Source organism: Protopterus annectens, chromosome 1.part0 (genome assembly GCF_019279795.1).
Source record: "Protopterus annectens isolate FY-2018-M chromosome 1.part0, PAN1.0, whole genome shotgun sequence".
NCBI classification, from domain to species: domain Eukaryota; kingdom Metazoa; phylum Chordata; order Ceratodontiformes; family Protopteridae; genus Protopterus; species Protopterus annectens.
The window spans coordinates 661686756-661707639 of NC_056725.1; the positions used below are offsets into that span (position 1 = coordinate 661686756).

A 20884-nucleotide genomic window follows, 5' to 3' on the forward strand; every position below is an offset into this window, starting at 1 on the left:
ATGTTGACACCATAGGCTTTTTAGATACCATTGTAGTTTCCTCATATGCAGTCTTGCATATGGAATTAGTAGAATGCAAGAGGCCATGAACCCCAGGGCTTGCAGTATTTTCCTTGCAGATAGCTGGGTCTTTGTGACCAGTAGTTTGAATTAGACTTTCAAATGAATTTGTTTCTCTGGTGTGAGGTAGGCCATCTGGGAAGTTGTATTCAAACTTACTCCCAGGAATACAATTTGTTGGCAGGGTGCCAGATTTGATTTCTTTTCATTTATGCTGTACCCTAGAGAAGTTAGCAATTTCTTTACAAATGCCAGATGATTTAATAGTATGACCGAATTAGACAATCGTCCAGGTATGGGTATATTTGACTATATCTTTGCCTGCAAAATGCAATGACTGGAGCTAGGCATTTTGTGAATACCTTGGGCGCAGCAGATAAGCCAAAGGGCAGTTGCAGAGAACTGATAGTGCATGTAGCCTGCTCTGAAGCGTAGGTATCTTCTGCAAGATTCCCTTATTGGAATGTGCAGGTAGGCTTCCTTTAAATCCAGTGTTGCCAACCAGGCATTTTTGCCCAGCATGGGAAGCAGCTGATGAAGAGTTAGCATCTTGAATTTTGGGATTACCAAAAATGTGTTTAGGACAGACAAGTCCAGGATAGGACGCCAGGAATTGCCTTTTCTGGGTACCAGAAAAAGTCTTGAGTAGAAACCTTGCCCCCATTCTTCTTCTGGGACAGGTTGAATAGCCCTGATGCTTAAAAGAGAGAGAACATGCTTTTGAGCCTCTGCCCACTGATTTGGAGGTAGATCTGACCAACTGTTTGGGGTTGGTAAGGAGTGGAAGTGGAATCTGTAGCCTTGGGAGACTATATTTAGAACCCATTTGTTCTGGGTAATGAGTTTCCAATTTTTTGCATGCAAGGCGATCTTTCCCCCTAAAGGAACAGTCAGTTAAGCAAGGCTTGGAAGGTTTAAAGTTAAGTCATTGAGACAGTTTACCAAAGGGGGAGTCTTACTACTCCCTGATTTGGAAGTGGGAGCCCCCTCACTGCTTAGTCCTGTGAGCACCTTTGGGCTGAAGTCTGGGTGTTCTGCTGGTTCTGGGTTTGGACTGAGAAGGCCTGGAAGAGGCAGGAAAGGGCCAATGACTACTAAATCTGTGAGGCTGTACTTGCAGGAGATCTTCAACAGTTTGCATAGATTTAGCTTTTTCCTCCATCTTTTTAAGTACTTCTGCTTTGTTGCCAAAGAGGCGGTCTTGGTTTAAGGGAGCATCCAGTAATTTAGCTTTAACATGATCTGGCAAAGATTGCTCCTTAAGCCAAGCATGTCTTCTAAGTACAGACCCAGTGACAGCAGCCCTGCAAGATGCCTCTAATGAATCAAAACTACATTGCAAAGTATGTTTTTCCACTTGTTCAGCAGAATGCATTAAATCCTGTAATTCTTTATTTTCAGCACAGTCAGGAATCAACATAATTTTCTGTTTAAGCAATCCAATAATATGCTGCTGATACTTCAACATATGAAACTGGCAGTTTAAGGCCCTAATGGCTAACATTGTAGAAGTGTATACCTTCTTATCCCATCTATCCAGCGCCCTGGAATCTCTATCAGAGAGGGTAGGATTTTTGGCAGTAGTGGCATTAATGCCCTTGGGTCCCTGTGAAACGGTCTCAGGATCCGCAGTAGGATTTTTAAAGAGGAACTTGTGAGAGTCAGGTACCCTGTAATACCTATCAGGTTTTCTGGGAGCAGGAGGTAAAGTGTCAGGGGCCAGGCTAGATTCCGAGAAGGCATCATTTACAATGTCCAGTACAGGAGGGAGAGCTAAAGGCCTGTGTTGAGCCAGGAGTAAGAATTCCCTAAGCCTCTTTTTGGAGTCAGAGTAATCCTGGCTTTCCCAGCGGAAATGCTCCCTAAGAGTATGCAAGGTTTCACCAAAAGAGAAATCCTCTGGAGGGAAAGTAGAGGGAATGGAGTCCTCAGCATCAGAATCTTCATAGGTAGATAAGGGCAAATCCTGGTCATCAGAAAAAACAGAAATTTCAGAATCCTGATCAGAAGAATCAGAAGGAAAATCAGTTCTAGGTTTCTTAGGGAGAGAAGGGGGACTTCCCCTGATTAGAGTAATAAGGTCTTCAGCCATTCTTATCATTTGTTTTTTAGGCATAGGGGCCTGACCATGCAGTCTGGGCGTTGATTTTCTGGGCATGGATAGAATTTTAGGCCTTGAAGAAGAAGGTGGCATCGGTTTAATATGCAAGTCAGTAGGCCTGAATACACCCTCAGAAGCTGGTGCCTGCACAGCGGCTCCGGACCCATCCAAGGTAGAGACATCCGCAGGTTCCACAGTTGAAGAAGCATCTCGCGGCATACCGGACTATGAATGGATCTCAGTAGAGGCTTGCGAATCTGAAGTAGTGGGTATCAGGGGCTGCAAAAGTGCCTCACAGAGTACCAGCGAACTGGCGACTAGCTTAGGAGAAGTATCGGCATCAGCTTTGGACCTATGCGGTGTGTCTTTATCCTTGCGTTTTTTCAGAATATCGGTAGTTGGGTGGCTTACTGAAGCCAATTTTGGATACCTGAACCGAGTACCAAAATATTTAGATGCGAAAATGAACCAACGATGAATAGTACGAGATTTGAATAAGGCACAAAACCGACAGCGAGGTACGTCGTGGTCTGGGCCTAGGCAAGGAATGCAGTACGAATGAAAATCTTTATGAGGCATTTGCTTTCCACAAGAAATACAATTGTTAACTTTTACTGACATCAGTTTGGAGCAAGAAAACGGTTCCCCAATGGGGTACTTAGCTTAGTTAAAGACTTCAGATCTGAAACTCGAAAACGAAAATTTCATGAGTCGGCCGACCGGCACTTGCGAACTGCTTCTGCTTCAGGCACCGCACAGCAAAAAGGACTGATGTAATGGTGTCGGCTCCATGCTTTATACTGCTGACTACCTGACGTCATGGAAGATGAGACAGCAACCGACGCAGGACCCAAGACTTTCAAAATCAGGCCGAATGAGGGTTACCTGCAAGCAGATAACGCAAATGTGATGACTGCAACAGTGAAACACAAAGAACATCTGTACTATGTTCTTTGTGTTTCACTGTTGCAGTCATCACCTGTGGGAGGATTCCCAAAGCTGAGGAGAGGAGTGGCAGGATAGGTTGAGTCCTAGGCATGGGTCAGCAGGCCCTGCAGAACTGCAGAGGCAAACCCTACCCTAGACTTAGAAAAAAAGAGGTAGGTGGTAATGCTTTATAAAGGTATGGACAGAGGTCCAGGTGGCTGCTTCCAAGATGTCCCTGGTGGGGACTCCTCTGAGGAAGGCTGTGGAAGTGGAGGCTGCCCTAGTGGAATGGGTACGGATAGACCCATGTAGTCTGTAGCAGAAATGGATGCAGTGTGATATCTATTTGGAAATGGTTTGTTTGGAAATGGGCTTCCCCTCTACCCCAAGGGCAAAGCTGAAAAGTAGTTGGTCTGTTTTTCTGAATGGTTTAGTATGGTCTAGATAGTATCTGAGTTGTCTGTGCATGTCTAGCGATTGTAGAATTCTTTCTCCCTTGTTGTGAGGGTTGGGAAAGAAGGTGGGTAGGTGTATGGCCTGGTAGAGGGTCACATCAGACACCACCATAGGCATAAAAGAAGGGTTAGTCCGCAGGAGGACCCTGTCTGCATGGAAAATGATGAAGGGTTCGACAGCCATGAGAGCCTGAAGTTCTGATACCCTTCTGGCTAAGGTGATAGCTAGTAGAAAGGCAGTCTTCCATGAGACATATGTCAATTCTGTAGAAGCAGCAGGTTCGAAAGAAGGTAAGGTTCATTTTTCTAGAACATAATTCAGGTCCCAGGGTGGCGTGGGAGGCCTTCTGGGAGGTCTGATATTAGAAGCCCCTCTGAGGAATTGCTTAATCAAAGGATGAGAGAAGAGGGGTGGGTCTGAATTGTAATGGGCAGAAATGGCAGAGGCATGGATTTTGATAGAGGAGAAAGAGACCACTACTGAGCAACTTGGCTAGGTAATCCAAGATAAGAGGGGTGGAAGGATGGGAGGTACTGGCCCCTTTATACTGGTTCCAAGAGCAGAATCTTTTCCATTTCCCTGTGTATGATTTTCTGGTGCTGGGCCTTCTGGCCTCTGTGATGATGTCTAGGACCTGTTTGCTTAACAAGGATTCTTTGTTAGCTTTTAAGGTGTAAGCCATGCTGAAAGATTGAGAATCTGTAAGTCTGGGTGCAGTACCTTCCCCCTCCCCTGGGTCAAGAGGTCTGAGATCAGGGGGAAGCTGCTTTGGGGGCTGTAAGGTCAGGCTGCACAATAAGGGGTACCAATGCTGTCTGGGCCAATCTGGAGCAATGAGGATGGCCTTTGTTTTCTCCTCCATTACTTTTATTAGAACCTTGGGACTAAGGGGCAGAGGAGGGAATGCGTACACAAAGAGGGAGTTCCAGGGGAAGGTCAAGGCATCCACCTTCCATGCTAGGAGGTGATACCCCCCTGTACAGAACTTTTGCAGCTGGTGGTTGAGGTGCAAGGCAAAGAGATCCACTTCTGGAGTCCCCCACTCCTGAGTGATTTGCAGAAAGATTTCCCTGTGGAGCTGCCATTTGTGTGGTTCCAGTAAGTTTCTGCTTAGGTGGTCTGCCAGTGTGTTGTTGACCCCTGGTAGGTATTGGGCAGTTAGGTGTAGACCCATGGAGGTGGCTGTAAGTCAGAGGCTCATGGCTAATCTGCACAGGGGGTAAGATTAGGTCCTGCTCTGTTTGTTGATATACCAGATTACTGTGGTGTTGTCTGTTGTCTGTTTTTATAAGGAGAACTCCTGGCCTGAGATGGGGTTTGAAGGATGTTAGAGCCTTTTGTACTGCCATAATTTCTTTCTGACTGATGTGCAAGTGAAGTTGCTGGATATCTCAAAGACCTTGGGTGCACCTCTCTGCTAGGTGAGCGCCCCAAGCAATGTCTGAGACGTCGGTGGTGTTGGTCTGGCCGGAAGGGCGGAGGATGAAGGGAAGTCCCTTGTTCCTGGCACAGGCCTCTGCCCACCAGAGAAACTCAGCCCTTATAAATGGGATCAGAGGGAGGGAGGTCTCAAGTACTGAGAGTGCTGAGACCAAAGGTTCTTTAAATACCACTGAAGTTTTCTCATGTGAAGCCTGGCCAGAGGAATGAGAAGGATGCAAGATGCCATGTATCCCAGGGCTTGAAGGAACTTACTTGCAGTGAGGCGACTTCTGGAGACCAGCTGGATAAAGTATAGAGGCGAGAAGCTCTACTTTTCTGTTGACTGGAAGGTCATTTGAGATGCTGTGTCTAGTACAGCTTCCAAGAAAATGGTCTTCCTGGTGAGGTTTTGTTTTGATTTCTTCTCATTGATGGTGAACCCTAGGGAAGTCAGGAGTGATCTGTCAAAGAGAAGGTCCTGGAGCAGCTTTTCTTTGCACTCTGCCTGAATGAGATAGTCGTCCAGGTAAGGGTAAATCTGTATACTTCTCTGTCTGCAGAATGTTATGACCGGGGTCAAGCATTTGGTGAATACTCTGGGAGCAGTAGATAAGCCAAAGGGCAGTGCAGAGAACTGAAAGTGTTGTGAGCCTTCTCTGAAGTGCAGGAATTTTCTGCACGATTCCCTGATGGGGATGTGGAGGTAGGCATCTTTTACTTCTAGGGTCACTAGCCCGGCATTTTTTGTTAGCACAGGCAGCAGCTTCTGCAAAGTTAGCATTTTGAATCTGGGGACCACCAGGGAGGTGTTCAGTCTGGATACATCCAGGATGGGGCACCAAGTGCCCTCTTTTCTGGGAACAAGGAATAGTCTGGAATAAAAACCTTTGCCTGTTTTATCTTGGGGGACAGGATCTACTTCCCCCTGGGATATGAGAGTTTGGACCTGTTTCAATGCCTCTGGCCACTGATTTGGAGGTAAGTCTGGGTACCCTCTTGGAAATGGGACCTTGCTGAAAGAGAATTTGTATCCCTGAGAAATAATCTTTAAGACCCATTGGTCCTTTGTTACAGAAAGCCAATTGTTTTTGAAGAGGGAGAGCCTTCCTCCTATTTTTGATGAGTGAAGGGAGGGCAGAGGGGGGAAGGAGAGTCATTGTGAGTGTTTGCCATAGAAGATTGGCTTAGAACTCCTTGCCTTAGAGACAGAAGTGGTCCATTGTTTGCTTCTCTGCTGGCCCTGGGATAGAGGCCTGGATGGTCTGTCCCTGCGGGGCTTACCTTGGCCCTGTCTTCTACGTGCAGGGAAGGCCCAGTGCCTAGAAGGAAAGTTCCTGCTGAATCTGGGAGGTTGAACTTGAATGAAATCTTTTACTGTTTGCATAGATTTTGCCTTGTCTTCCATCTTTTTAAGCACCTCTTCTGCTTTTTCCCCAAACAAGCGCTTCTTATCTAGGGGTGCATCAATAAGTTCAGACTTGACATGATCAGGGAGAGGTTGTTCCTTCAGCCATGTATGTCTCCTAATAACAGATCCTGTCACTGCTGCCCTGCTAGAGGCTTCTAGGACATCATATCCACATTGTAATGAGTTTTTGGCCACTTGACAAGCAGGGTGCAGTAAATCTGCTACCTCTTTTGAATTGGTATAGTCATGAGAGGTAGCAATCTTCTGTTTTAATTGTTCCAAAGTGTGTTGTTGATATTTTAATATACAGAACTGACAATTGAGTGCTCTGATAGTTAAGGTTGCAGAGGTGTATACTTTTTTTACCCCATCTGTCCAGAGCTCTGGAGTCCTTGTCAGAAGGAAGAGGATTCTTGGCAGTACTAGTCTTAGCTCCTTTAGGTTCCTGTGTAATGACCACTGGGTCTGCAGTAGGATTTCTGCACAGGTATATGAGAGAATCCGGTACTCTGTAGTACCTGTCAGGTTTATTGGGAGCAGGAGGGAGGGTGTCACAGGCTAAGCTGCATTCATGGAAAACATCATCCACCACTTCTAAAATAGGTGGGATGGCCAGGGGTCTGTGCTGGGGCAGGTCCAGAAACTCTCCAAGTTTTTTTCTTAGACTGTGGGAAGTCCTGAGATTCCCATTGGAAATGTTCCCTGAGGGAGTGAAGGGTTTCCCCAAAGGAAAAAATCCTTTGGAGGGGAGGTAGAATGGATGGATTCCTATGTATCTGAATCCTCATAAGCAGTTAAGAGATGCTGGTCCTCTTCAAAAACTGAACAGTCAGATTCCTCAGAATCCTGTTCTGTCACAATTTCTGAAAAAGGGTGCCTTTTCCTTTTAGAAGTAGTGGCCTGAGTACCCCGGATAAGGGAGATGAGATCCTCCCCCATTTAAGCATTTGTGCTTGGAGTGGGGAGCAGTAGTAAGATGGTGGCTAGAAGCAGATTTCCTAGGAGTGGCCTGGCTTGCAGGTCTGAGAGAATCCGTCAGTCTAAGAGAAAAGATAGTCGGATGCAAAGACGTCGGTTTTTGTCTAGATTCGGTAGTGTGAAAGGCCTCCTCGGAAGCCGGAGCCTGCGTTGCAGTTCTGGACCCAACCGAGGCACAGACAGCCAAAGGCTCGGTATACAAAGAAGATTCCTGCGGCATGCCGGACTCCAAAAGGGTCTCGGTAGAGGCCTGCATAGATATTGAACTGGGCATCAGGGGCTGTGAAAGTGCCTCACTGCATTCCGGACAACTGATGACCTGCTTAGCCGTAGCATCATCGGAAGGGTTTGCCTTGTGTGGTCTGTCTCTATCTTTATCTCTACATTTTTTCAGACTGTCCGCAGATTGTTGGCTGATGTAAACCATATTGGAATGCGAAGACGGAACACAAAAATAACTGTCTACAAAAACAGCTCTACAACAAATGGTTCTTTCATTAAAGAGGGCACAGAATCGGCAATGGGGGACGTCATGGTCTGGGCCTAAAGTGACGCAGTAAGAATGGAAGTCTCAGTGTAGGATCTGCTTTCCACAGGCGAGACAATTGTTAACTTCGTTTAGTGTAAGAAAAAAGGATCCCCAACAGGGTACTTAGCTTTAAACGTTTTCAGCTGAAATGCAACTTCTGGTAGTGACCGACCGGCACTCGTGCGAACTGCTTCTGCTATGGGCTCCACAGCAAGAAAGACTGATGTAATGATGTTGGCTACCTTGCTTTATAGCACTGATGACCTGATGTCAGACTACAGGTGACTGTATCTGACGCAAAAAAACATCGACTCTGGTATTTGGGCCGACCGAGGGCTACCACAGCAGGGGTAACCTACATGTGATGACTGCAACACTTCCAGGAGCAAAGGTTGGGGGAAGGAGAGTGGCATGTAAGAATGAAGGTGAGATGGACAACACACATGGAACGTTACGGTGAGTAGATAACTTCTTTATGTGTTTTGTTCTATCTCGCCTTCAGTCTTAGCTGGTTGGGGCAGTGTCCCTAAGCACCATTTTTCTTGGGTGGCTCAATGGAGAATATTCTTCAGAACAGTGGACCCAAAGGAGGCCCTGTTCCTGGAGGTGAAATCCACTTTGTAATGAATGATAAAGTTATGAGGCCTTGCCCACGTTGCTGCAGCACAAACAGCATCAACTGGTAATCTCTCCCAAAAGGCCAGAGAGGTTGTAATGACCCTTGTAGAATGATCTTTCACTTTGTGGGAAGTTCCTTGTTTCGAGATTGGTAAGTAAAAGAAATACAGTCTGATAGCCATTTGGAAAGTGTGACTTTAGACACAGGAGTACCTCTCCTTGAGTCTGAAAAGGATACCAATAATTGGTCAGATTTTCTGAAGTCCTTTGTCCTATGTAGGTAGAAACGTAGCTGTCTATGCACATCCAGATGGTGTAGCATATATTCTGCCTTGTTGCCATAGTTGGGAAAAAAACTAGTAGTTCTACAGATTGGTTCAAATTAGACTCTGAGTATACTTTGGGTAGAAAGGATGGGTTTGTTTGTAGGGATAGTCTGTCTTTGTGGAGAAGCATGTAGGGGGGTTTGACTGACAATGCTTGCAGCTCTGAAACTTCTTGCAGAAGTAATGGCTATCAAAAGAATCATCTTACAAGTCAAATACTTGAGATTGCAGGATGATGCAGGTTCGACTGGGGGAAGAATCAAACAGGATAACACAAAACTCAGGTCCCACGGTGCTGGAGGTGTTCTAATGGGTGGTCTTAATAAAAGAGTACCTTTAGGAAATGCCTTGCAAAGTCTGTGGGACATGACATCGGAGCCCAATTCACCTAGATGGAAATAAGATATTCTGCTAACTGAACTTGAATAGTTGCTGCAGCTGCACCTTCATTAAATTGTTTAGCTAAGAATTCAAGAATGTAACCTATTGGGGCAGAGAAGGGATCAATGTGATCACGTAAGGCCCATGAAGAAAATCTTTTCCATTTACTTATATATATTTTTCTCATTGAAGCTTTATGGGACGAGATCAGCATATGTTTTACTGACCGGGAAAGGTTAGGGATCCTGGCTATGTTTGGAATCGGAGCAGCCAAGTTGTCAGTTTGAGGGTTCGAAGGAAATTTGGAATCGGAGCAGCCAAGCTGTCAGTTTCAGGGTTTGAAGGGAGGGGTGGAGAGTTCCTGATGCATGAGTCAGGAGGTCTGGAACTGGGTCCAGAATTCATGGCTCCTCTTGGAGATGAATTCAAAGGAAGGGGAGCCATATTTGACAATGTCAGTATGGGACTACGAGTATTAAATTCCCTCCCAAGCAACTGGCTTTCTGAAGAACTTTGGGTATCAATGGAAAAGGAGGAAAGGCGTAGAGGAGACTGGAGGGCCAATCATGTACAAGTGCATCCCTTGGTGACTCCCCCTGAGGGGGGATAAGTTCAAAGTAGCTGCTGCATTTGGCATTCAGGGATGTGGCAAAAAGGTCACAAGGCTGGCCACATTTGTTGAAAATCTTTTCCACTACTTTTTATTTTAGGGACCACTTGTGACGCATCATAGGCTCATAGGTATGTACTAGGTTAATGGCCCTGGAGCCTTTACAAGGCTAGCCTATAGAAGTGCCCTGGCATTGTGCCGCCCGACGTTAGTTCCAGCTCTGCTATCAAGTAGAGCCAATGGAGTCATCCACGTGGTGAACTTTCTATTTCCCGTCCACTCATCAAGATTTCTCTTGAAGAGGGCCAGTGAGGTACTCTGACTGACATGTATGGGAAGTCTATTCCACAGCATTGGCAGTCTCTGGGTTATGAACCTGTCCCGCCACCATGTTCTGGTGATTGCGGTAAATCTTTAACCTACAACCACACACACACACACACACACACACACACACACACACACACACACACACACAAACACATTTGCCAGGACTGAGATTAGAACCCCTGCCTAACTAGTTATTTGTACTATACTGTTACACAAGTATTGCACACACCACAGAGCTAATAGCAGAATCAGAAACGCTCTGCTGAGTCTGTCTGCTATCACGTTGGATTTCCCCGGAATGTGCATTGCTAACAGAAAGCGTTGGGAGGAGGTTGCCCACTACACTATTCTCAGGGCTTCTCAACAAAGGGGGCAAAATCTGGTTCCTCCTTGTTTGTTTAAGTACTATACCACTGACATGTTGTCTGCCTGTGTTGCAATAGTTACCAGCGGAAGACAGTCCTCATCTATAGGACAATGATGTGCAAATGGGCCTCGTGATCCTGCCAAGTGCCTTGGACTGTATTTCCTAGATAATGCCCCCCCCCCCCATCTTGGAAGCTTCCGTGATCACTGCGATTAATGGTTGGGGGAAATACAAAGGGACGACCTAGCATCACCTGAGTGGAGTAAAGCCACCAACAAAGGTCTTTTTTGCAATATTCTATCAAAATTTGGTGGGACATGGGTAGTTCCTGCATGGACCACTGAGTGAATAGTAGCCACTGCAGAATCCTCATATGCAGATGTGATAATGGTGCACAGTGGTGCAGCGGTTAACGTTGTCGCCTCACAGCAAGAGGTTCTCCGGTTCGATTCTCGGCTGGGGTGCCTTCTGTGTGGAGTTTGCATGTTCTCCCTGTGTTCGCGTGGGTTTCCTCCGGGTACTCCGGTTTCCTCCCACATTCCAAAGACATGCATTTGGAGCATTTCTCCCCGGGCCTCCGCTGAAAACAGGATCTGTGGAACCTAGTCGGACATTCCCGGTCAACAAATGTTAAATAAAAAAAATAAATAAATAAAAAATAAAAATAATGGAATCATGGTCACTGCTGTCATGGTCCCCAAGACTTTCAGGCTGTTTTTGCCTGTACTCTTCTCTTGGAAAGTAGATTTAGGACTTGACCTCTTAAGACTTGAACCCTTATGGAGGGAAGTTTTACCATCATTCCTGTTATATCTAGATCTGCTACTATAAAAATAATATGCTGAAATAGCAACAAGGCAGATTTTTCATAGTTTATTGTGATTCCTAGGTGACAGAAGAGATGCAAGGTGGTGTCTCTCACTTTCGATAGTAGATGGTCGGTGGTGTAGGTCAGGAGCCAGTTGCCTAGGTACGGAAACACTCAGACTCCTAGGCGTATCAAGTGAGCTTTTACTACTGCCATACACTTGATGAACACTCTGGGGCTGTAGTGAGGCTAAAGGGCAGAGCTCGGAACTGGTAATGACTGGCTCCCAGCTGAAAGCGCAAATTACTCCTGGACCGGCTGTCCATTTATAAATGGTAGTAAGCATCCTGGAGGTCTAGAGAGCACATCCAATCGTCTTGTCCCAGAACAGGGAGTACTGACTGCAGTGTTACCATTCAGCACTTTGACTATGACTGATTTGTTCAAGTTGCTGAGATCCAAGATGGGTCTCTAATCCCCTGTTTTCTTTGGAACTAAAAAGAACCTTGAGTAAGTTCTGGATCCTATTTTGTCTACGGGGACTGTTTGGATGACTCTTTTTGTCTAGCAACTTTTGACTGGGTGGAAGTTCGGGATGTTTTTTGTGTTTGAGACAGGGAAAGAAAAGGGTATGGAGTAACCTCTGGATATAATGCTGTGTACCCACTCATTTTTATCTTTAGCCAGGCTTCTAAGAAAAAGGATAAGCGGCCCCCGACTGCCTCCAGAGATGGACAGGTGAGCCTCCTTTCAGGAGCACTGGAAGGGCTTACCAAGGAATGCTCCCCTGTCTCCCTGGTTTTGTGGACCCCCTCAGCCGCGTGGTCGGCATCTTCCATTAGTACTTCCCCCTCTGCTCCCCCTGGGGGAAGAATCACCATGTGTGTCCTGGAAAGCTCTCTGGGATTTCTGAAACCACATTTTTTTCCCTTCTGACCCTTTGGGTAAGGTCTGGTAGGAAGAGAAAAATGGACTCATATGGCAGAGAGAATCTTTCCTTCTTGTTCACACCTGGTTAGTGCGTCTATGACTTTTGGTCCGAACCAGGACGAGCCATCGAAGGGGGCATTCACAAATGAAGATTTAAAGAGCTCCACAAAGTCACACAAGCGCATGCAGGAATGTCTCCTTAGGAAAATTCCTGAACTTGCTGTCCTGCTCTCTCCATCTGCTGCATAAAAAATAAGCCTCATGGAGGAGTTGACCACTGAATTTAAGGTGGACAGCTGAAAGGAAACTTTCTCCGATACCGCTTCAGCTGCTGAACCTTAGAGAGCATCTCCTAGCTCTTTCAGGAGATCTCTTTGAAATCTAGTAAAATGAGTCAGGTAATTCAGAGATCTGACTGCAAAAGTTGCTGAAGAAAAAATGCGCTTTCCATATCTGTCCATCGTACAAGACTCTCTGTTCAAAGGATGGACAGAAGAGGACATCTCAGCGAGTTCCTTTTTGGTGGCTGCCACCCCCACCATAGCACCTACAGGGACTCCTTTAGTGAGGAACTTTTTACCTGTTGGAACGGTTATAAATTTGTTTGGCCTCAGAGGAACAGGTTCCACTGAATCTGGAGACTCCCATGCCTTTTGACAAACTAAGTCCATCAGTTCGTCGAATGGTGAGATCCAAAGACCTTCAGGAATACAGACTCTTCAGAAGGGTTGATGGACTTCCAGCCACCTTTCTGCTTAAGTATTTCCAGGATGTCTGCGAAGGAAACATCCTCAGAGGGCAACCGTGGGGATCCTTCCGAATCATCAAGGTCTGTATCCAATATGATAGACTCCTCCAGGGAGTCTAAATGCTTTCTCTTGCATAACCTCTTCCAAGTGACCTTTTAAGAAGGGTATTCTGGAGAGATTTCGGAAGAGAGGGGGTCATCCAATGACGCATCCTGAGGCCTAGGGTCTCTGCGTCTTTGTGGATGCAGTGATGCTGATGCAGATACCGGTGCCTTTGGGGGAAAAATGTACCGACCCAAGAGTGGACCTGTCTGTGGAGACAGTACTCTCCTCATCACCTTGAAAGCCCCCCACCCCTGATCCGAAGTAACCCCCAGCTCCAAAGAGTCAGACGGAATCCTCAGAACCAAGGAGGTTGGCTCCAAGGCTGAGGTAGAAGACAAGCTCACCCGAACCAAAGCCCTGAGAGGCAAGTTCGGATCCAACAACTGTCCAACCTGACTCTCCTCCCTGGACCCAACTGGAGAGCATCAGCTCCTAGACTCCTTGATTTCGGATGGAACCGAGGGCATCAGAGCAACAGTCAGTCCTGAAGATCCTGTAGTAAGTCTCAGTTCCGATGGTTCCACTACTATCAGTTCTGGACATTCTGGCTCCGAAGTCCAAGAAAGGATCGGAGGAGGAATCGATGGTGGAATGGCAGGATTGGTCGGCTCCAAAGCCCTCTGAGTTGGATCCAGAAACAGTTTGGCTTGGGCCAGTGTCCATAGTGACCACTGCACCACGTGATCCACATCATCATCAGACAAGCTCCTGGAAGATCGAGAGGATGGAGCAAGAGATCTAGAGGACTGTAACAGTGGAAACCTTAAGGCTGGAAATACTGGTTCCAATACTGGGGACCGGCTCTGTAAATTAAATTCTAATGGCAACAAAACAGTTGGAGCCAATGTAGACTGATTCTTGGGCCCGACAGCCTTCAGTTCTGAGGATGAAACTTTCAATAATTTTTTGTATGGTTCTGATTGGGTACTAAAGGATGAGGACCTTCCCCAATTTTTCAGACCTTGTAGAGGGGGACTGGCCCGACTTTAAAGGACCCTGACCTTCTTCACTTGCTTCTGAAAAAGGGGTCTTCAGTAAGCCTCTCATAATAAGCTTGTTCTTTCTTTCCAGCAGTACTCTGTGGCTAAAAGAATGATATATAGCACAGGATTCTTGCAGGTGAAATGGTCCAAGGCAATACACACAAACAGTGTGTCCATCTGTCAAAGACATTTTCTGATTACATTTAATGGATTTTTTTGAGCCCAGAGGGTTTAGGTTCCTTAGGATCTTTGGAAGACATTACACTAGTCAACAACAGCAGCAGAAACAACAGGTAACAAGTACTGAAAAAAAGTATATATATATATATATATATATATATACACATATTAGTACTACTTTTTTTTTTAAACACCCACCACCACCACAGCAAAAAAACACTTCAGGAAAAAGGCCCTCTAATTTAAACGGGCTAAGGCAGTTCTCTAATCAAAATGAATCTGCCTAAATAGTCAAGGAAGAATTTAGTGGAAAGAGGTAGGAAATACCCTCTAACTAAAATGGGCTTTTTAGAAATAAACTAATGTGGGATAGGGGAGAAAGGCCTTGCGAGAAACAAATGATGACCAAACAGCAACAACAACTCAGAGATAACGGAAGCACACACAGCTACACAATAAAGATTTACTATAACAAAAAGGTTTGAAAAGCTATTAATTTCAAAGAAATGTATAGACAAAAATTCTACTTAGCCAGAGCCAGTAAGAAGCACCCGATCTTGTTTAGCGACAAACGAGATCTGGGGAACGCTCCTAGTGCATGATAGGATGGGGTTTTAGCCATGAGCTAGTGAAAAACCTCGAGCTTTTGTATAGGCCGAGTCGGAGCCAAAAATCGATTCCGAACCCAACCAGCCAAGAATGAAGACGAGATAGGACAACAGCACATCATATATTATTATTATCACTGTTATAACATATATTATTGTATTACATTATATTATATTACATTGTCACCTCACAGTAAGACGTCCTGTTCGATTCTCAGCTAGAGCGTCTTCTGTGTGGAGACATGCGTGAATGGGCGTACCTACGTTGAAGGTTGTGCGTCAGAGCTGGCAACTCGGCATGTAAAATCTGCTGCCAATCATTACCGGACCGGAGTTCCACTGTGGTGACCCCTAACCGGGAAAAGCCGAAAGACACAACATATTGTGTCCTTGGCTTGCAATGTTTCCACATGTAGTTTTATGTCATACAAAGGAAGTGGACAATAAACAGCAATAATAAAATATCATATATAAAATTCCATATCACAACAAGCATTGGATTTTGGTGATGGTTAATAAAGTGTATAGCATGCGAGCTAGGCCTGTTTGCATGTAGGAAGCAGTGCACAAACGTGAAGTGCAGTGCTAATGCTTGCTATTATACTCCGGTCCCATCTGTACTCCAGTTCGGCTTTTCTCTATGGCTAAGAGCATTCATTGAATGTATCCATTTTCTATTTTTGGGTGTCGGCTTTCTAGGAAGTCTGTTTTTCCCTTCTTTCCACAATGATGCGCATTGTGCAAACAAGATTAAGCATAGCCAAACAATTTTGCGGGACATGGTGCATCATGCAAAACTGGAATTAAAAGGAGAAATATAGGAAAATATATCAAAACTAAGGAACACATTCAAAATCAGTACAAGCACAGTAAAACTTGACAGTACACATCACAAATTTCTACATATGTCAGGATTTGAACCCTCAAACCAATACAGCTTCAGGAAAACAGGAAGAATGCCTTAGTTCTCTTGGTCACACAAACAGTTTTGCATCAACAAAATTGAATGTTATTCTTCACATAACCAACTGCATCAGTATGTACAATGCTATCAAACCATCAGATGTGATTTGTACATTTAATTCTCTTTACTATATTTGGACAAACAGCAGTTAATGATCACACAACCTGACATAATTATGCTTAAAAATATACAGCTCTGTGTTACCTGTCTGTGTTTCTTGATTATTTATCAGTTATCTAACACATACAGTATGTGTAAGCCAATCTATATCATTGCCCATAACATGTGAGAGGATATTAACTGGGAATAATATGATATGCATTTGCCAACAAATGAAGTCCAGATTGGATGGCCCAAACACACATACGCTATTCAGTTAGGGGTAGAATAGCTGAGTTACTGTTATGGCGGGAACAAGGGTACACCCCTCTTTTGTGGGGGGGAGCAAAGCTCAATTACTGTTATGACACAAACAAGTCTGAAGTCAAACTGCAATGTGTATCATCACTTTCTAACTTTTGTCTTCAATGACTTACCAGTACAAAGGCATGGTGCTAAACTGAGGCCATGCAGGGCACATCAGAATTCTTCAGAGGTATGACTGCGTGAATCTTTCATGCCTGAGGCCTACTAAATACTAAATACTAATGGACAAATATAAGTGTCTAGTGTCACATGTTAAGGTACTTTCTGTACAAATCCACCACTATTTACTTGCTTACTGTATCAAGTTAGGAAATACAAGGACATGTCATAATGTTATTAAAGAATACACTCTAGGTTCAGGACTTACCTTGCAAATGCAGTAGCTGACACACCTTTAGTATAGGGCTGACTGTCTGAAGCAAGCAATACACAGTCAATACTTGGGGAGGTAAAGGTTATGTCATCAATTCTACTGTATATCTGTGAGTAGGAGAAAGGTATTAGGTCCCTAGGTGGTCAGTGAGTGAGTTATGTGTTGTCTCTTAGCCAAAGCGAAGGGCATACTGAGCATGCCTATGTCTGCCCACAGGGACAGCAACTGGGGGTTCCTCCTCTGACTGTGGTGATCTAGGCATTAGTGGGGGGATGTGCATCCCTTCCCCTTGCTGATCCTGCTGCAGCTGTTTCTGCAGGATCATATTGTGCAGCATAGCACATACTGTGAATATTTGTGTACATGTGCATGGATTATGCTGCAGGGCTCCACCGGATATATCTAGACACCGGAACTGTGACTTCAGAAGCCCAAACACATGATCTATGATGTTTCTAGTTCTAGTCTGAGCATGTGCCTCATTATGGTGTTTTTCTGTGAGCGTGTGTGCACATGTGATGGGTGTCATCAGCCATGGTTCCAGGGCACAGTCAGCGTCCTCCAGGAAATGGCCCTGTGGGATGTCCCCCCAACAAACATCTGGTACAGCTGTGATGTGTGCCAGATATGGGAGTCATGATAACTGCCAGGGTTGCCAGCACACACATTCAAGATAATTCCCTGAGAATTACACATGACTTTGCAGTTGATGGAGTGGTATCCCTTGCGGTTAATACAGATTCTACCTGTCTCACCAGGTGGTGCCTTAATGTGTAGAGGACTGCAATATATGGCACCCAGTACTTCAGGTTAGTGCTCTACAAAGTAACAGTTCCATATTGCTGGCCCTCTGTTAAGACATATGGGGAAAAGTATGTGCTCACTGGCATATATGACCATCGCATCCAGAAACTGATGAAGGATCCTGAGGCTGATGCCTGTGACACACCCATCATGTCCCCAGTTGGTCTCTGAAAGGTACCAGTAGCTAATATTCTAAGGGCTACACATACCTTAGTTTCCACTGGGATGGGTTCCCCACAGTTTGCTCTGGCTCTAAGTTGATGGCAACAGAGCTTACAGAGTTCTTGCAATGTGCCCCTGCCCACGATGTAGAGCTCTACAATCTCCAGCTAATGTAGCACCTGGAAAGTTACCCTGGGCCTGAACCTGCTTCTCCTTCTCGGACCACGCTGATTATCAGCAGCACTGGCTTCAGCCTCTCGCACACGCAGATATAGAAAAGCTACAGCAGCCCCTAGCACTGTGTCAATTAAAATTTCCTTGTCTCTACTCCAATGCTATTGAAGGATAAAGGAAAAAAAGAAGTTATGTATTCACCATAACGTTCCATCTGAGTAGGTAACTTCACTTGTCAGCAACCTGTGGGTATAGGATCTGACCTGGATCCAAGCCGGCAGCTTTCCAAGCTAGAGATTCGAGCTCCAAGCTCCTCCCCTTACCCATAATACCCTGCGACCTCCTTTCAATCCTCAGATTGCATTTGCCCGCCTATATAACCACAAAACAACAACCTGAAGAATCCTAACCTAAGGATTAACAAAGGACCTGATAAACCATCCTAGGGTCCAGGTAATCAAAGAACCAGGTTAGGGGGAAGGCGGGAGGGTCGGTTGCTGACAAATGAAGTTACCTACTCAGATGGAATGTTATGGTGAGTACATAACTTCTTTATCTGAAGTAGTTAACTTCATTTGGTCATCAACCTGTGGGACAGAATCCCCAGCTACCAAAAAATTTGGGAGGTCCTCAAGGAAGGATATTCCGGAGCACTGCAGAGCCAAAAGCCGCCCTTCCTCTGGACACTAAATCCAATATATAGTGAGAGATAAAGGTATGCGAGGATGCCCAAGTAGCCACAGAGCAAATGTCATCCAAGGGAACTCTAGATCAGAATGCAGCAGATGTAGCCATAGAGTGAGTACAATGAGCATGAACCCCTATAGGCTCTGGTAGGCCAGATAGTTTGTGCATGAGCAGAATGTAATTAGAAATCCATCTGGCCAGAGTCACCTTCGAAACTGGCTTACCCAAGAAGGGTTTTGCAAAGGAAACAAAGAGCTGATCAGACTTGCGGAAGGCAGTTGTTCTGTGTAAATAAAAACGTAACTGTCTATGAACATCTAACGGATGAAGTTTGTACTCCCCTTTGTTTTGATAGTTAGGGAAAAAAACGGGGAGATTAATGAACTGATTGATGTTCGCCTCGGAGGCCACTTTGGGTAGAAAAGATAGGTTAGTCCTGAGAGAGGCCCTGTCCTTATGGCTTAACACAGAGGGCCTGAAGCTCCGACACCCTTCTAGCTGAGGTAATAGCTACCAAAAAGGCAGTTTTCCAGAACAAGAATTTCAAATCAACAGAAGCTGCAGGTTCAAAAGGTGGTCCAGTCAGAGCCTGAAGGACCAAAGTTAGATCCCATGGAAGGGAGGAGTTCCTGATAGGAGGTCTCAAAAGAAACGTACCTTTCAGAAAGGTCTTACAAATCTTGGTGGAAGCGAGGGGACTGAGATTGTCTCCAATGTGAAAATGAGAGATGGCAGCCATTTGAACCTTTACAGTAGAAGAACTGGCCCCTTGCTGAAAAATATGAGACAGAAAACCGAGCACTGCTGGGATGGGAGCAGTGAAAGTGTCCAAATTCCTATGGATGCCCAAATGGAAAACCGCTTCCATTTACTATTGTAAACCTTCCTGGTAGAAGGCTTATGCACCGCAACCAGGATAGATCTAACTACAGACGAGATACCGGGAGTCCTAGCAACTAATGGAACTGGATTAACCAAGCTGAGAGCTTTAGATCGACCAGATTCAGGGGCCTCAATCCCGAAGGATGAGATATCAGATCCAGGATGGGATCCAAGATCCAGAGAGGAGCTATAAGATGAGACCGTAGGCACAGGAACCAGGCTTGATGAGGCCAGAATGGGGCTATGAGGATAATCTTGTTCCCCAACCAATGAGCTTTCTGTAAGAATTTTGTCATCAACAGAAGAGGAGGATAAGCATAAAGAAGACCGGGTGGCCAAGCATGGACTAGAGCGTCTCCGGGGCTTTCCCCCGGAGGGGGAATTAGAGTGAAAAACTCGCTGCACTTCGCGTTGGAAGGCAACGCGAAGAGATCACAGCAAGGCTGACCCCACTTGCGGAAGATCTGTTTCGCTACTAAGGGATTCAGAGACCACTTGTAGGGCGAAAGGATAGTTTGACTCAGTTTGTCCGCTAGGATGTTGAACTGACCCGGAATGTGCGTTGCTAACAGAAAGCGGTTGGTGGATATCGCCCAATCCTAAACTCATGGCCTCTCAGCAAAGAGGGTAAGACCTGGTTCCCCCCCTGTCTGTTGATGTACCAGACCACTGACATGTTGGCTGACTGAATTGCAATAGTCCCTGGAGGGAGAAAGGCATGAAGGGCTTGCAATGCTAGAAGCACCTCCCTCATCTCCAGAACATTTATATGCAGAATGGTCTCTGTCTGAGTCCATGTACCTTGGACAGTTCTGCCCGCGTAATGCTCCCCCCCACCCAAGGAGAGAAGCGTCCGTGGTCACCGTGGCTTGGGGTTGCAGCATAACAAACGGTCGTCCTTCCAGAAGCTCTCGAGATTGGAGCCACCACATGAGGGAATTTCTGCAAACTCTGCTGACAGGAATCGGTAAGTCCAACCGGTGGTGAAGAATGGACCACTGAACCTGCAAAGTCCACTGGAGAACCCTCATGTGCAAGCGAGCTAAGGGTGCGAGATTGATTGCTGCTGCCATGGACCCTAAAGCTCTCAGGATTAACTCTGCTGATGGGGCAGGTGACTGAAGAAGGGCTAAAACGTGTAAGGTCAAACTGCGAAGTCTGCCTGATGTCAAGAAGGCCTTGGTCTGAAGCGTGTCTATTCTGGCCCCTATGAACTCCAAGACTTGAACTGGTTGAAGGGACGACTTCTTGAAGTTTATGGTGATCCCCAATTGGGATGCTAGTAGTAGGAAGCAATCCCAGGCTAAGCAGAATAGATGCCTGGTGGGGGCAGTAAGGAGCCAGTCGTCTAGGTAAGGAAAAACCTGCATTCCCTGAAGTCTCAGGTGGGCCACTACAACAGCCATGACCTACACCCTGGGGGCTGTGGTGAGGCCAAAGGGTAGGACCCTGAACTGGTAATGACTGGCCCCTAGCCGAAAGCGGAGGAACCTCCTGGATCGCCTTTCCATGAGAATGTGATAGTACGCATCCTTG

General features: G+C 45.7%; 1 protein-coding gene across 1 annotated transcript in view; it reads right to left on the reverse strand.

Moving 5' to 3' along the window:
• LOC122793974 (F-box only protein 27-like) overlaps positions 1 to 20884 on the reverse strand; it is a 612799-nt gene that overhangs the window by 326246 nt on the left and 265669 nt on the right. The window lies entirely within an intron of this gene.